This window comes from Siphateles boraxobius, unplaced genomic scaffold (genome assembly GCF_051911475.1).
Source record: "Siphateles boraxobius isolate OS27281-9 unplaced genomic scaffold, OSU_SipBor_1 6, whole genome shotgun sequence".
NCBI classification, from domain to species: Eukaryota; Metazoa; Chordata; class Actinopteri; order Cypriniformes; family Leuciscidae; genus Siphateles; species Siphateles boraxobius.
The window spans coordinates 32879970-32893673 of record NW_027509186.1 but is presented as its reverse complement, the minus strand read 5'-3'; the positions used below and the strand labels follow the sequence as shown (position 1 = coordinate 32893673).

The 13704-nt window shown below is 35.9% G+C and overlaps 1 protein-coding gene across 4 annotated transcripts in view; it reads left to right on the top strand.

Annotated features, from left to right (window-relative positions):
- Positions 1–337: 337 nt before the first annotated feature.
- Positions 338–13704, top strand: part of slc7a1b (solute carrier family 7 member 1b) — a 28186-nt gene continuing 14819 nt past the window's right edge. For 2 of the 4 annotated variants that reach the window (XR_013195713.1, XR_013195714.1), the window contains exon 1: positions 422–587. The gene's annotated coding sequence lies outside the window, so the exon portion shown is untranslated. Of the gene's footprint in view, positions 588–1391; positions 1502–13704 lie in introns of those variants that run through there. The other 2 variants (XM_077207023.1, XM_077207025.1) reach the window with 2 other exon arrangements.

Below are 13704 nucleotides of genomic sequence, written 5' to 3'. Positions count from 1 at the left end.
CAACCATAGCCATTCGGTATAGGGTGCCGTCAATCTTACCAACATCAACATTCTTTAAAATATCTTCTTTTTAAAATATCTTCATTTGTGTTCAACAGAAGAAAGAAAGCCATACATGTTGTGAACGACATGAGGGTGAGTAAATGATGACAGAATTTCATTTTTTGGGTGAACTATCCCTTTAACATGTTTTTTTTTTTTTTTTAAGAAGAAAAAAATTTTGCTATAATTTAGAATTCTTATAAATGTGCAAATCTAATATGATACAGCATAGGGCTTTTAACTACAACTTCCATGAGCAGAAACTATGTGAACACAAAGGGGCTCGTTGTGAATATCAATAAACGTGACTATGCAAATCATGTACGCTTCACAGAGGCAGTCTTCTCGTGTTTGGGTGTTGGCTGGCTTGGCTCGGCTCGGCTCACCGAAGGATGTTAGAGACATGAGGCGTGGTTTATACCCAATGTTAAAGGGGTAGTATTTTATTGTAAATAGTACAGGCTTGATGTTTTATTTTCGCCGTCTCGAAGGTGTCAGTTCCGAGGTCGCGGAGTGAATTTCTTTTGGGACTCGGAGTCTACTAGGTAAGAATGAAGCACGTGCATGTAACGTTAAACAACTTTATTTGATTTGGTCATTTATCCTCCCCTACGTGTAGCTTACTTTTTGATACTTTAAACGATTTTTTGCTTGAGATTGTTAACCTTCTTGCGGCATGTCTGCGATGCACTTGGTGTGCTCTCCATTTAAGGGCTGACGCAACACTTCACTTTGATGACGAGATAACGCAGGCACTTTTCAGTAACGTTATAATGCAGAATTAAAAATCGTTGGGGTTGACGTGTGTGAAAAGCGCATGCATGTCCTTTTATATAGCGCGCGCTATGTGAAAAGCGCATGCATGTGATGTCCTTTTATATAGCGCGCGCTATAATTCATTGTGCTCTGGCATTAACCAAACCTCAAACAAAACCCAAGGAACGCAAGACCACACGCCGGTTTGTGACATTAGGTTTATTCTTCAGCGAAAGGAGCGTCACATTTCCATTTTTTACAAGGTTGTAAACTGGTTGGTGCGGTTGTGTCCATCGTAGATATGTATATATTCGAGTTCCCGTCCGGATTTTAGGTTCAATGTATTGAAGAAATACTTTTTAGATTTCAGAGGCACATGTGACAATCTCTCGACATTTAAAACTTGGAATTATTTTGATTCGAAGACAGACAAAAACAAATTATCCCAAACTAGAACAAATCGTTAAACGATTTGGAATTCTGACACTGAGAAGCCATGTGCGCCCCCGGACAATCCGCATGTTTTGCTTGTTTGGGGCGAGTGGCTGCGCTTTATTGTGACGTTTTAAAAATGCGGGAAATTTGTTTGCCTACTAATACATGCAAACTCGTCGTCGTCTTTCTGCAACATTTATCTTTCTGAAGAAGGAAAAGGCCATTCTCTCGACTCGTGCAGATGCGAAGAAAACAAGAGCTGTTTGTGGTAAACGTTGTTTACGTTTTGTTCATTCATGAAAGTACATTTTAGCTCATTCAATAGCAAACTATAGAGATGATTCCCCCACAGACCGTATTCATAATACTAATGTTCATTAATATGAATTTAATACACAAACAATATAACAACATTATGCCAGATTCCCATGCGAAATGCAAAACTTACTGACCACTAACGTTACGCATGACATGACATTGTAAAATGTGACATTTCTCATGCTTAGCATGTCATTCATTGTTTAATATGCTAGGCTATATTCAAGCAGTGAGCAGTATTTCCATCTTTAAGCCTATTCATGTGGGAATGTACTAACGTTACAGCTGATCTGTAGAGTGCATTATATTAACGGTTGATATGATAATTATTTATTGCTTAACGTTATTCAAGTGCAGAGGTGTCAAAAGTATTCACATTCGTTACTCAAGTAGAAGTATAGATACTAGGGTTTAAAAAGACTTCTGTTGAAGTATCAACTCAAGCTTTTTACTCAAGTAAAAGTGTAAAAGTAACTGGTTTCAAAACTACTTAAAGTATAAAAGTAAAAGTAATGCAAAGAAAAAAAATGCCATTAAGGACAAAAGCTTCAATAGTATCCAGATGCAGACCCGCAGCACCACCAGTTTCAGAACCCCAGCGCCAGAACCGGAAGTAAGGGGCGGAGCTTACGTTCTAACACCAGCGCCAGGACCGGAAGTGAGGGGCGGAGCTTACGTTCTAAACCGAGTAACGCCACCTAACGTTTTGGAGCGTAATTTGCTTAGACACGAAACGTCATTATTACACACGAAATGTCATACTTTATACTTATTATAATGATACATTAAGGTATAGTACAATAAGCATTTAAAACGTTGATTTTGTGTAATATAATTCTATATAGTTATCCGTTTTATTGTATTATTAGAGTTACTTCCTGATCGTGAAAATAATGCTTGAAACTTATGGTCATTTTATATAAAATATACTTTATTTCACAAGAACATGTGCAGCATGCATTTTTCTTTATGTAAAATAATGTCAAAAATCAAAAAAGAGAGAGAAAATCCGGCATTGTTTTAAAAGAAACCATAAAAATGTACCGTACTTCAAATAATGGCCGAGTCCCAAATAGACGATTGACTCTTTACACGCCTGGTGTGGCTGCAGGTCTGGGTAAATATAAGTCCGGTCTCAAATAGAGGTCGGGTCCGTTTTTTAGTTTCAGGTTGTATTAAATCTTCTAAAACCCGTCAGATCGTCCGCTTTTTGGCGGAATAGAATGACTGCTGCGCATGACAGGGCGCTTAACGAGCAGAGAGAGAGAGAGAGCCCCGGCCGCGCGCGCGCACTCTCACGTCTTCAAACAACACGAGCACTGTCTTGCTCTTTATTTGTCACATACCAGTTATAGTTCATACAACGAGCAGTGACTCACTGTGTAATAAAAAAATACAATAAATATTATTTAAAAGGTGCAACAATTTTTAATATTTTTAAATACTTGCAAAAATAACCATGCTTGTGTCATTGTAAATAATTCCGCCCCTCCCTCACTTCCGGTTCTGGCGCTGGGGTTCTGGCACTGGGGTTCTGAAACTGGTGGTGCTGCGGGTCTGCAGCTGGATATATCTCAAAAGCTTAGGCCACTCCACAGGGGCACTACCACCTCCTCAAAACAACATGTTTCCAAAGGCCATGACTATAACGTTATATTAAAATGTTAATGTTGAAAAATTTGGGATGCACTATCTGTTTCAGCCGCATATTTGCCCATAGAAAATGAATTTCAGTCCAATTTCCATTTTAGTAAAATGCAAATACATTAAAGAACCATATGTCTGTACTACTGAGCATTAACATGTATTTCATGGAGAGGAAGATATGATGACTAGTTGCCTATAAGTATTGTAATGGTGCAAAAAGTCAAACTTCAGAGGCATGTTATCATCGAAATGGTATATGTTTATACTTCTCTTTAAGGGCGTAGGTTTGATTTTGAGATTAGTGGGGACTGGGGACATCCACAGAAGTGGAGGAATCAGGAAATTAATAGGATAATGTATTAAGGTTTTTAGTCTATATTGACCTTAGCAAATATGTTAATTCATTAATTCTGTAATGTTACAGGTAACTAATAAGACAAGGAGTCAGTTTAACAGAGACTTAACTTTACTCCGTTCATAGTGCAATGCAATAGTGCAATACTGTCTTGTTCCTTGCTTTTTAAAGAAGCCAAACACGTCGGCATCTTTCATTAAAAGTATATAGTTCACCCAAAAACGAAAATCATTTAGGCTACTCACTCTCAAGTTGTTTCAAACCAGTTTTTTTCTTCTGCTGAACACAAAAGAAGATATTTTGAAGAATGTCGATAACCAAACAGTTGATTGTAGCCATTGACTTCCATTGTAGGAAAAAGAAAATACTATGGAAGTCAATGGCTATCATCAACTGTTTGGTTATCGACATTCTTCAAAATATCTTCTTTTGTCTTCAGCAGAAGAAAGAATCTGGTTTGAAACAACTTGAGAGTGAGTAAACGATGACAGAATTTTCATTTTTAATTAAGTGAACTTATCCCTTTAACAGAAATTAACTGTTGGCATATATGTTTTGCATCTATACTGTCAAGTTTGTCCTGTTAGACATGACACACAGCAACACTGTCAAGTGTCACACTTGTGACCATTGCTCTGAGACATGTTTTCAGCGTCCTAAGTGCACTGAAACTTCTTTCAGTCCAGCTGATGAGACTGGGATGAAAAGGGTTCAACTTGATCAAACAGGCCTCTGATTTCAACAGACCAAGCAATATTATTTTTTCATGTTTTATAGGGACTTTCCATGGACAATGATTTTTATACTGTACAGACTGTGTATTCTACCCCCCTACACTAACCCCATCACAGATAACTTTCTGCATTTTCAAAAAACATCACTTAGTCTGATTTATAAGCCGTTTTCAAATAAAATAAAATAAAAATTCCGACAAGGATTTCGGATATTGCTATCTTTATGGGGATATTTTGATCCTATAATGTAGGGTTACACACACACACACTGTCTCTCTCTCTCGCTCTCTCTCTCACACACACACACACGCTCACACACACACGCTCACACACACACACACACACTCTCTCTCTCTCTCTCTCTCTTTCTCACACACACACAGACTCTCTCTCTCTCTCACACACACACACACACTCTCGATTATGTTTGCCACTTGTCCCGCGATTGTCTTACAGTACTATATTGTAAAAACGGCTGTCCCCAAATCAATATTTGACGCGATTTGCCCCGTATTCTTGAGCAGAAAACTGTTGATTTCTCCGTCACTTACCGCATCTAGGTTTCCTAATTCCTTCGGATGAGTTTTGCCGCTTCACACAACCAAATGTAACAGCCTCTCACAAGTTAGAAAGAAAACACAAAGCCAATCAGTTAAGCGATATTCAGGAGTCGGGACTCAGATCTATTAAACGTTTGTGTAATTGGCCATTTTTTGAACGATGACAACCCGAAATTAGTGATCGACCGATCTATCGGTTTACCGATATTTTTCCCGATATTTAAGCATTTTCCCATAATCGGGAATCGGTTTTGTAATATCGGATTTTCCGATAAACGGCGCCATCTTGTGGCCGTTTTGAGAATTCCGCCATTGCAGCCCGCGTCTGAGGAGATCAGTCAATAACAACTCTGTGCACAGGTAAAGTATATGTTCTACTTGCTTTGCTTTAATTATTCAACTTTATTTAACATAACAGACATGCAGAAATGAGATTTGAGACATAAATGCCTGATATAGTTTATTTATGCAGCTTGGTTATAAAAAATTGAGACGAACTCATTGAGCCACGTAGCGTAATCCGTCATGTCCTTCCCCAATAAAGACGTAACTTTACATGAATTAAATAAAACAGACATGAATGAGTGCATGTTGAAAATAAAAGCGCTGAATTTAATTCTCTATCTGTTGTATTTGCTCACCATTAGTCTCGAAAAAAAAGTTTGCTCATATTGCTGAGCACTCACTGGGTTGATGATCAGGAATGCTCAAGCACGGCCACTGAATGAAACTTTTGACAAGATTACCTTGTTTAAACACCCTAGATTATATTATCATTTACTACATAGCAATTATTTCGCTAATACACATCTAAATATACCGCTTTGTGGAAATTAATTATTTATTATCTGCACTCGCGATCGCGGTTGAGTAACGTATAGCCTAATGTTATAGTTATGTGTAAATGCATAGATAAACAGCACTTTGTCATAAAGCATTTCATGATCTAGATCGACAAAAATATTAATAATAATTAATAACATACTAGTTGGAAAATGCAATGATGTATATGCTGTTTTGTTTGTTACTTTCCTGATGTTATAGGCTATTCCAGCTAATATTATGCAGTGAATTAATATTACCCAGTGAATTATTCCTCACTCTTAGTTTAAACCTATTAAACGGCACATAAACCTTTTAAAACTGTTTAAAATGAATTACATTTCTGCAAAGGTGATATGACTCCCCTGTCAATTATTTTTTCCATATGAAAACATTAGACTTTTAACATTTATTTTGCCTATTGTTAACATTGTTGCTGCTGATGCTTATAAATGATATGTATAATTTAGATATAAATTATATAATGTAATAATATAAATGTTTTTATTGTAATTTGATTAGTTTACCATTTATGAAAACAAATAAACATATCCAAATATGTTAGAATAGTTTTTGTGCTTTTTATTTTTTTACCTCATCAAAGCATTTATTTTTAAACAAAGACACTTAGTAACAGTGCACTTTATTTTTTGGACTCAGACCCCTCTATTTATTTGTGTATAAATATAAAGGTTTTTTTTGTACGCAAGGAGGGAGTGATTGTTATAAATAAAATGGTTTGTTCAGTTCATTTGTGTTGTAATAATTGTGCCAAAAACAGAAGTATAACAGTAAATAAATATCGGTTCTGCATATCGGTTATCGGGCACATACACACGAAAATAATCTGTATCGGTATCGGTTATAAAAAATCAATATCGGTCGATCACTACCCGAAATGAAAACAAGCCGAAATGAAATAGGAGTAACGAGGCTATTTATAAAATGTAAGGAGTAGAAAGTACAGATAATTGCGTGAAAATGTAAGGAGTAGAAGTAAAAAGTCGGCTGAAAAATAATTACTCAAGTAAAGAATAGATACCCAAAATTTCTACTTAAGTAATGTAACGAAGTATTTGTACTTCGTTACTTGACACCTCTGTTCAAGTGTTGCCTTTCTAACTGCAGTAACGTTAATAGGCTAGTGTAAATATGGCTCCATATCTGTATCAGAAATAAGGTCAAGAGGAAGTTCTCTCTTTTTTTTCAGAAACATTCATGCTATCATCCATGCCTCTCTCTGTGAACAGCTTATGGAATAAATCATTTTACATTAAAATTTACTTAAAGTAAATTTCAAATTTCAAAAATGAAAATTCTGTCATCAATTACTCACCCTAATGTTGTTCAAAACCTGTAAGACTTTCGTTCATCTTAGGAACACAAATGAAGATATTTTTAATAGAGCCCGACCGATATGGATTTTTGCGGGCCGATGCCGATACCGATATTAGGGAGTAAAAAAAGCCCGATACCGATATATCGGCCGATATTATTTATGTGTATATTATAATACAGTAGCATATTATTTATGTGTATTATAGTACAGTATACCAGTCAAAAGTTTGGACACTTTCCTATTGGTGTGTACAAACTTTTGATGGGTACTTTACACAGTAGCTATAAACAGAATAAATATATTTTATAAACACGTTTTGCAATGATCACTCAAATGTGGTAATCAAACACTTGTGTGACACAGATATGTAATGGAGGCAGGGGGAATGATAGAATGAGAATTAGCTGAGCTGTAACCAAACTAGTTTGCATTGCATGTAATATTATATTATATTCTAAATACTGTTGCATAATCTTCACTAACGACGACTTTGTCTTTTAATTTAGTCATAACTTGTATCAATAAATATATAAAAAGTGTCACTGACAAATCCTTATTATCTTCTATTTTTACTCTTAATTCCTCTAATCTCTACCAGTGGAGGAAGAACTCAGATCTTTTTACTAAAGTAAAATGAATAATATCATAATGAAAACGTTTTTAATTACATATGTACAGTACTTTTATACTATTTTAAATAATTAGTAAGCAAAATGTACTAAACGTGAAACTAGGCTACTCTTAATGCAAAATGGCCCTATATAAAGTGTTATAATTATATACATTTTTGGAATATTGCTTGATGTTGTAACTTAGCGTTATCAGGCAGTATGAGCTTTAACACTGTGTCTACACCGGACGCGGCCGTTACTGCTCGCGCAGCTGTTTACCCTAGACAAAGCAGAATCAGTTTACTGTCGGAGATCGCTCGCGCCACGCATTTTAATCAATGTTTCATCAACCAATTGCCTTAATAAATAAGAAGAAGGCCTAAATATAGCAGACAATATAATCAGGACTTCTCAGCTGCGCGCTTGCAATAGTCACAAGCTCACACAATACGTGACAGAGGCTTGTAGCAGAGAAATCAATTCTGTGAATTACACTGCGCAAATCACAAGTAGGCTACTACCCACCGGATGAAGAAGGGTTGGCTCTCAGTCTCCACAGGCTACATAAAATATTCATTTTATTTTATTTTATTTTTCGTGTTTGCATTTATGAGGAAAAAACAATGTTACAGACGCGACAGTTCAGCACTACGGACGTGAGCGCTCTGAAAGCGGCACTAAAACATGCTTTGAAACTTTCACATAGACATCAAACAGAAAGCACAAAACCTTTCGTTTCAAAGTGAATTTCGTTTTGTATTAATTGTATCTTAATTTTAATCAATGTTTCATCAGCCATTTGCCTGGATTTAATTTATAAGAAGTAAATTTAGCAGACGATAGATAATCTCGACAGGGAGGCGCCTGCGGGTGAACTGGAGCTCGTCTCATGAACCGAAACTCAGCGTATAGACCTGAGAATTGAAATATATCTATATTGAAATGTCTACTTTTAAACAGAACAATTCAAAACGAAAGACAGACAGACTCATGTAATCGTATGAAATGTGCATTTCTCTCTGGCGCGCGCTCACTGAAGATCGCGAGTCAGCATCGTCAACTTCATCTTTGGCTGACACTGACTGAAAACACTTGTTTATTAATAAACAATTAAAATGTCTCCTTGCTATATTTGTTGTATTCATAATCATTATTTTTGCCAGTTCTTGTGACAGCTTTTAGGTGCTTTATTGGCAGCGCCACCCTTACATGAATCACCCGCATTTTTTAAAATATTCATTTATCGGCCATTATAAATGCCGATACCGATAGTTAGGAAAATGCCTAAAATCGGCCGATAATATCGGCCCGCCGATATATCGGTCGGGCTCTAATTTTTAATGAAATCAGAGCGCTTTCTTACATTGATAGCTACACAACTACCACTTTGACGCTTAAATGTATAAAGAGAGATCGTAAAAATAGTTAATTTTTTTACAAAGTAATACATAAAAGATGTTACGCAATGTGAGTATATTTGTGCGATGATGCAATGAATCTGTTTAAAATGTTTTTTAAACACAATTTGAACAGATTAATGGAAAAGAATGAAACCTCTTTCCTCTGTGTCCTGAAATGCAGCCATGAACAACTGCAAATATAAATGGTCAAGGTGACTGTGCCCTAGTCTACCCCAGAAAATACACAACACATAGTGTTTGAATATTGTATTTGAGGAAGGTACAAGTTGTATTGGAATCATCAGAGTTGTAAAATTAAGGTCTATAGTATCAAGAATGAAATAAATTATGCAGAAATCCACACAATGGGCCTCATTTATGAAACGAACACTTGTTTGTGTTATATTTTATTCACCTTATTCCTGACAAGCTTACTGCGTTTTGAATTTTGGGTGGCACTTCCGGTTTGGGGAACTTCCATTCAAAAAGACTGAAACGAATCATTTCAAATCATAAGGTTGGCCTACAAATAAAGCTGATCCGTCAGTTTGACTTAACCCTCTGGGGTCCTTCGTTTCAGAGTCACACTCAGGACCTTCGGGTCCAAATGGGCCGGAGGGGTGGGATTCATATTTATTAAAAGAAAATCATCATTTTTTTTTTTACTTGTTTTTTATAATATTTTTTCTTTTCTTTTTTGGTGTTTTGAGATAATTTTATGATTTATAATTAATATTTATGCAATAAATATGGCCCATTTTCCCCCGATTTCCCCCCCATTGAATATAATAGAAAATTATTTAAAAAAAATATATTTTCTTATTTTTTTTAAAGCTGTATTTCATTTTAGAGTCAAGCCTAGACCTCATGAAAGCAATTTTTGAAATGAGATGGATGCCATCTGGTGGACAAACTGAGCATTTTAAAAATGCAAAACACATATGAAATCTGAATTTTTTAGTTTATGTATAAAAGTGTGTTTGTGTGTGTGTGTGGATGTGTCTGTTTTGCACTCTTGATGTTTTATAGATTCACCCCTTCACTGTTGTGTGCTTTTTTTCTGGATCGTGGCTGATTTGTAGATTGTACGCACAAAAAAACTTGGTATTTTCACATTTTTGCCAATTTCCCATTCATTTCCTATGCCGGGTCCATTTGGACCCGAAGGTCCTGAGTGTGACAATTTTTTTTACAACCACTTTGATTATTCAATACCTGTCCCCAAAACCCTTCATTTTGGTACTTTTTTTTTTCAGACCATTCCGATGCAGCTATGATTTTTAAAAAATAAATATTTAAATGTTTCGGGTCCATTTGGGCTGAAGGACCCCAGAGGGTGTTAATGAGCTATCAGTTTTCTTTCATGTTTTATCTAAATATAACATGAGAATAACGTAACACTTGGTATTTTAACGTGACATGGTATAACAAGAATATCTTTAGTAAGAGCTCTGCATTCTTTTCCTCATGATTATTTTCCTTTTCAATTCCGCTGTAATAGTATGATAAAGGTCAACATATACTGCACATTTGTGGTCTGTTCTCACGATTTAATTTACGATGTATACCATTAATAATTCACTGAAATCCTCCCCAAATCCTCACGTCTCTTTCCAGGTTTGGTTTCACAGGTAAATACAATTTCTTATCGGTCAAAATGACTGAAATAGTATCTAATGTTAAATAGTATCACGCAATGCTGAAGTAAAAATTTTTTTTATTACTAAGGCATAATACAGATTACCACAGTGATATTTAACCGACCGATTTTGCTATGGAAAGATGCTTTTGAGATTATTCATGGTCTGTTGAAAGTACCTTGTTGATGCTTTTACACTTTTAAATGTCCTTTTAATGTTCAATGGTTGAACGGTGAGTAGAATAATGTAATGTCATCGTACACGGTTTAAAAATATATATTATTGTGTCCATAGAGCTAGTCTTTCACTGATTGTTTACAGTTTAACGGAAGTTAAACCCATAAATTGCGCAAAGCGTAATGGGGCGCAGGAATACTGTGAATAGTTTAATATATAATTCATAGCTAATTATTTTTTATTCTTGTACTGTTTTGAATACTGTTACATTTAGGCCCTGTTTACACGAGAACGATTCCGGGTGAAAACGTAAAAATATTTATCGGATGTGCCTTTCGTTTACACGGCGATGGCGTTTTGGGGGCTTAAAAACACAAAAAAGTGAAACCACCCTCCAAAGTGCAAATTTTAAAAACGATCCACCGTCGCGTTCCCGTCTAAAGGGTAAAAACGCAAATCTGCTCACGGTGGCTCTCGTCGCGTACGTGTTTACGTCACAGGCATGCGCCAGTACAGGAAAATAACCAATATGTCGGATTATTTCCATACGTCGGACCTTCAAGTTGCCCTAGCAGCTCTGATAAACGTACAAGAGCTTTTCAGCAGTTGTACAAAATATTCTCAGATATTGGTGTTGTAGTGTGGCAGTGCTTCATATTGCCACCTAGCCGTCTGGAGTGCATACTACATCGAATTTCACACACTTTTGCGTCACTATATGCATGCGGATTTCCCCCCGATAAGGCTCGTCTAAACGCAGAATAAAAAGTGATTACGCTTCGCCACTTTTGCGTTTTCTCTTCAGATCGTTTCCATGTAAACATAGCCTTAAAGGATTTGTTGTGAAGTGAGGGGAAAATAGCTTAGGCTGTAGTCTTTATAATGTTTGTAAGTGTTTCATTTTATTTACCAGGCTATATGAAACGTTTATCAGAGCTAAAATATTCCAAACTGTTTCAATGTACTCCGTGATTATTACATAAGTTATTCTATGCAAAAGCTTTATTTGAAGTGATTTGGGTGTGTATGAGTGTTGCCCATTGGGAAAATGCTGAATGTTGTATGTGTGTGACCATTACAGGTCAGGTTTGATTTCAAGCTTGTCAATTTGATTAATTTGTGGTTATGTTCATCATGTTGACACGGGTATCCTTCAGAAAATATTCACAGAGAAGGTGTCTCTCTAGAGTTGAAGGGTGGTGGACTATGTGTTTGCTTTTCAAGGCACGTCAAGTTAAACTGTCGTGACCGAGTTTTTGTTTGGACAGTAAAACGGTCAGATCTGCAGATAGAAATTTGGCATGAGTTTATGGAGTGACAGGTGTTCAGTTCCACAAATCATTTTGGGTTGCTTCAATAAATCACCCATCATGACTCTTTTGTTTTGAGGATGTCTGTGGTTTCACTTCTCCGTGGATTGGTTTGTTTTTCATCGTTGATGCTCTCCAGATTTCAGGAGACAAATTTAATGTTAAGATCAAGACAGTTAAAACACTATTCTTGGACTGGGTGTATCAAGTTTGGGTTTTGGCAGGCCTGGATATAATATGCTGTTTGATTGGGCTTGATGTCCAATATTGAATTCACAGGTAGTTCCTGTCAGTTTAATCACGTTGTTTATTAATGCACTACCTTTATTATATCACATGATGCGGCCACATCTCTTGCATACACACAAACATTCAGGAGCACATAAATTGTCCATGCTGTCGCAAGTAATTAAACTCACATCTTCACTTAGAAAGACGCAGCACCAGACGCAGGTAATTCACACGCTCTCTTTTTTTATTCAAATTCATTCAACTAAATGTAATCTTTATTCAAATTTTGTGCTGCAAACATAAAATAAGAGCTTTAATTTGTGAACACTAGCAAGAAACGATGGAATAAGCAGGATAATCCACAGCTAGGTGTGCAACTGTGCATTATTAAATATCTTAAAGGGTGCTTTGCCTCCATATGTTTGTGCATTAAATTTGAAAGTTTTTTTTTTAAATGTTGTTAAGAGAAGCCTCTTATGCTCCCAAATGCTGCATTTGTTTGAGGGATTATTTAGTATTGATTTATTAAATTGAGCAAATGTGATAGTAAAGACTTCTATAATGTTACAAAGATTTTTATTTAAAAAAAAATCCTGAAAAAATATGAATCAAGCAGTTTAGTCCACATTTTCTGAAGAGACTTGATTGCTTTATAAAATGAATAGATTGAATTTTTATTTTATTGTTGTTGTTTTTTCATATTTATTGCCAGATTCAGGTCAGATTCCTCAAATTGGCTCTGATCTAATCTAGTGGTGGACCGATATATCGGTCGATATCTGCTTTACAGGACAGGAGACGCGATCGAAAAACTTTAAATCCTTACTTTAAATGCTGTGCTATATCCAGTTGCCCACTGTGTCATATTCATATCGTTTTCACTGTGTGCTGTATATAAAATTAGCATTGATTGATTTTGAAATGACCAGATTACTGGGTGCCCTGTTACAGTGTTAACTTCCTTTTAATTAACATATTCATATATTTTTAAACAATAATTTTATTTGTGAAAAATAGTGTGATAGGATTGCAGATTCAAGAAGTGGCCATCTAAAGTATGAGCATGTTTATTTTAAAAATTTGTTTTCTAATTTATTAAAATACATATAAAGTGAGTGTGTATATTTATATATATCTATTGGCCACCCTGCTCTCTAAGATATCGGCATCGGCCATCAAAAAAACAATATCGGTCAACCACTAATCAGATCATCTCAACAGAAAGTCAAAGTCAACTGACCTGGGCATTGTGACCTTACTGAAAAGTGTGAACACAACTGTACTTGTGAACACAATGTGACCAGCTGATGTGTTTGGATGCCTCCCG